The sequence below is a fragment of the Heterocephalus glaber genome, unplaced genomic scaffold (genome assembly GCF_053883595.1).
Source record: "Heterocephalus glaber isolate CG9 unplaced genomic scaffold, H.glaber_assembly_v1.0 deba00001613, whole genome shotgun sequence".
Classification (NCBI taxonomy): domain Eukaryota; kingdom Metazoa; phylum Chordata; class Mammalia; order Rodentia; family Bathyergidae; genus Heterocephalus; species Heterocephalus glaber.
This window is the reverse complement of record NW_028258384.1, coordinates 1,491,439-1,495,953: the sequence shown is the minus strand read 5'-3', so window position 1 is coordinate 1,495,953 and position 4,515 is coordinate 1,491,439. Positions and strand designations below refer to the sequence as shown.

The window sequence follows — 4,515 nt, the reverse complement described above, 5'->3', positions numbered from 1 at the left end:
TTGCATCCACCAGGGCATACATTTTTATATCATATTTTGAAGGTTTACATGGCATATATTGCCAAAAGTTTCAACCACAAAATGATACAAGTTGTTCATCAATTGTCATATATTTGGATAGTGTAAAAATTGCTTGACAGTTAAAACAATGCTTTCAAAAAATGAGCAAAGGGCACTTGACTTCAGAAGCTGGCACTGGGAGGTCCTGTGAGGAGAGACACCAGTGAGGTAGCTGCTGCCTTGGCCACCATGGGACGATACGCCAGGATCTATCATACCTGTTGCATAACTATGGAAGACTACACCAAAATAGAGAAAATTGGAGAAGGTACTTATGGAGTTGTATATAAGGGTAGACACAAAACTACAGGTCAAGTGGTAGCCATGAAGAAAATCAGACTAGAAAGTGAAGAGGAAGGGGTTCTTAGCACTGCAATTCAGGAAATTTCTCTATTGAAAGAACTTCGTCATCCAAATATAATCAGTCTTCAAGATGTGCTTATGCAGGATTCCAGACTATATCTCATTTTCAAATTCCTTTCCATGGATCTCAAGAAATACTTGGATTCTATCCCTGCTGGGCAGTTCATGGATTCATCACTTGTTAAGAGTTATCTGTACCAGATCCTTCAGGGTATTGTCTTTTGTCAGTCTAGAAGAGTTCTTCAAAGAGATTTAAAACCTCAAAATCTGTTGATTGATGACAAAAGAACAATTAAACTGGCTGACTTTGGCCTTGCTAGAGCTTTTGGGATACCTATTAGAGTATATACACATGAAGTAGTAACACTCTGGTATAGATCTCCAGATGTGTTGTTGCATTGGCCCGTTACTCTACTCCAGTTGACATTTGGAGTATAGGGACCATTTTTGTAGAAATGGCAACTAAGAAACCACTTTTCCATGGGGATTCAGAAATTGATCAACTCTTCAGGATTTTCAGGGCTTTAGGCACTCCCAACAATGAAGTATGGCCAGAAGTGGAATCTTTACAGGACTATAAGAATACATTTCCGAAGTGGAAACCAGGAAGCCTAGCATCCCATGTCAAAAACTTGGGATGAAATTGGCTTGGATTTCCTCTCCAAAATGTTACTCTATGATCCTGCTAAATGAATTTTTGTCAAAATGGCACTGAATCATCCATATTTTGATGATTTGGACAATCAGATAAGAAGATGGAGCTTTCTGACAAAAAGTTTCCATACATTATAACCCAGGATGAATTGTATTTTTACTGTTCATTCTATTTTTGTCTTCTATATTTTTCTTCTTTGTTGTAAAACTGAAACTGTGCTTCACTTTCTAATTTCAAAATTAAAATTTTAAAATGTAAATATTGTTCAATATAAATTTAAATATAATTCTCTATATGTGTGTAGATCTCCCTATGACAATTATTTACTATAGTAAAACTATAAATCTAAAAAAAAATAAGCAAAGGACAGGGAATTAGGTCAGTGGAGCCATGGCTACCTCGAGAATGCAAGGTCCTGAGTTCAATCTTGGTACCAGGGAAAAAAATGAGTGAATAGCAGCTAAATTTTCTGATTTTTTTCTCTTCTTTTTCTTCTAGTTTTTTGTTTTGTTTTGTTTTGTTTGCAGTACTGGGGATCGAACTCAGGACCTCACACTTGCAAGGCAGATGTGGCAGCACTGAGCTAAATCCTCCACCATCATTCTTGGTGGGTATTTTTGTCATCGAAATGTAGGCACTTTTGAATGAAAACAAATCTCTCAAGTATCATTATTGTTCTAAATATCTCAGTGCCACATCTGTCATTTTTCCATAAATCCTGTAGATTCTGATGATTACAATTGATAGGTCTTCCACTACCTCAGCAGCTATTATGTATAGTAGCTGCCCTCTTCCTATTGTGCCTTGCCCCCTCCCATGTGTGATGTCATGCCAAGATGGTTCCTCCCACAGAAGAACAAACCCTTCTTCTTAGTATGCCCCTTTTCCCACCTAGAGAGTAACCTAATACTTGCTCACCTCCTACCACAAGTGATGTCACCAGCTCCTCCACTCCCTAATCACTACCTCACTCAACCCCACCTCAGCCACTACAAACCCCACCCCAGTCTCTATAAAAGACTCTCCCTTCCCCAACCATATTGCTTTTGTCTCTCCTTTGTTCAGAGACAGCCTGGCAGATCTATTCCCCTAATAAAGACTTGTTGTGGCCTGGTCTGGTCTTGATCTTTGGCCTTTTACCTGACATTTCTGGTGCCAAGATTCAGATGGTAGATAGTTCATTAATAGATGATCCCCCACAGGACGGGGTTGATTGGCCTTTTGGGTATCTCCATTGAACCATATCTGCTGAGCCAGGACCCTCTGGGGCTTTCTACCTTTGCCATTGCTGACGCTACACATCCACACCAGTCACCAATGTCTGGGTGACTAGGGAGTTCAGCCTCCCTCTCACTGGGTTCTCTGTCTCATTCTGTCTCCCTCAGGGGACTTCTCAGAAATCTAAGCGCTTGGTCAGAGAAACCTCCACAGCCGCTGGACCCAGGACCATGCCCCTGGGAGACGTCCCATTGGCCCAGCTCCTCTCGTTCTGTCCCTCTGGGAGACTCACTCGGAGATTGTCAAAGGAGACAAGGATGCTTCTCCCCTTTGTCCCTCTCCCAGGGGGCTGCCTCCTCTTCACCCGCTCTAACAAGGGGGCCCAACAATCCAAATCCCGCCCCTCAATGCCTCTGGGCTGCTTCCTGGCACAACTCAAACTCCTCGGATTGTTGGGACCAGACTTTAAGCCAAAAAGACTTGTTTTCTATTGTAATCAGGTTTGGCCTCAGTATAAATTAGATAATGGGTTTCCATGGCCCAAAAATGGCACTTTCGATTTTAACATACTGTGTGATTTACACAACTTCAGTCCGCGCAATGGCAAATGGTCAGAGATCCCCTACATACAAGCCTTTTCTACCTATGCTCTTAACCCTCCCTCTGTCAAACCTGTTCTCCTCAAGTACTCCTAGCCTGAGCCAATCACTCACCACTCATACCTCCCCCACTTTATAACCCTGTTGATAGGAAAAAGTTTTAAAGTTTAGTAGATTAGCTGTTAAAGTAGTTGTGGAAGCAAAATAGGTAGTGTATCCCTTTAAAAGCCTGCCTTAGCCCATTGCTTCTGCTGTTTAAAGTGAAGGTTATATAGCTCCTTTGATTTGTAGCTCCACTATTGACAACATCCTAGCTCTGAAGAACAAAGTGGGAATCCTTGAACAAACTTGTGATATATGTGCCTTAACTGTCATGTGTTTAGGGCTGTAATCAGTGACAGAAACCACCTGTGTCTAACCATTAAACAGGAATTGGAACTTTATTTACTTAACAAAGACCACTAGGGATGAGATAATGACTGACAAAAGTGTAAAAGGTTTATAGTGAGTCAGAGGCAAAATATTTAAAAAGCTATAAGTAAAAGATATATTTTTGATATAAAAGGATTTTATATGTTTGTCTTGTTAGCAGGACAAGACCAAAAGGCCTAGGTATGTCAAGAAGGTGTGCAGAAGTGGTTTATAAAGGAAATATGTATGTTTACTTGTTGGTTTCAAGTTTGTTATAAAAGGTTTACAGGAATAGAGTTTTCATTCCTTCTGATTCTAATTCTACAAGAGATCTCTGTTAATTGACTTACAAAAGTTTTGAATAGTCTTATTTATAATTATAAACCTAAAAATTATACAGAGATATTTTAATTCCATGGGGTTAAATAGATTTGAGTGCACTCTAGTTTTATAAATTGTCTTATATCTTTGTTTTTTGTCCAATGATAGAACTGTTTTGTATATAGATAAAGGTTATTAAATTCAAGGCATGCTCCCCGTGGTGAACAAAGGAGTGGCCACATGGAAATATTTTCCAGTCTTTGTTCACTAGGGGGACCTCAACAATTTTTGTTTTACAACAGACTGACCTGATAGTTTTCATAGCCTTATAAAAGACTTACATCAATAAATATTACTTAAATATACTGTTATACTATGCTTACATCAGTTGTCATCAGAGGGATAAATTCTAAATATGTTATGGTATGCTTACACTGGTCATTTTCAAAGGACTAAATATCCTGTAAAAAAGAACAATAACAAGGTTTTATTTTTTCTGGTATACAAAATGTATTTATACTTTTTGGGTTTTTTTGTTTTTGTTTTTGCTTTGTTTTTGGTACCGGGGATCAAACTGCGGACCTTGCACTTGCAAGGCAGGTGCCAGAACCACTGAGCTAAATCCCCGGCCCTGTATTTATACTTTTTGACTGCACAGGTTTTCTAATATTTGTTTATGATAATAACCTCTTTTTGATTCAGGTATTTGCCTTTTTCATACACTCCAGCTATTTATGGCAACAGATACATCTATGGGCTGAGATATTTTCTTTAGATGGTATCCTATCAAAAGATAATTTATTTATTTTTAAAAGATAATAATTTAGGTAAAAATTTTTGTTGTTTTTAAAAAATAATTATGACTAACAATGGCTATTTTATATCAAG

The 4,515-nt window shown here is 38.5% G+C and overlaps 1 pseudogene; it reads left to right on the top strand.

The window, feature by feature from the left end:
• The first annotated feature begins 291 nt into the window (after window positions 1-291).
• On the top strand, window positions 292-1,064 carry LOC101712597 (cyclin-dependent kinase 1 pseudogene; annotated as a pseudogene).
• The last annotated feature ends 3,451 nt before the right edge of the window (window positions 1,065-4,515 follow it).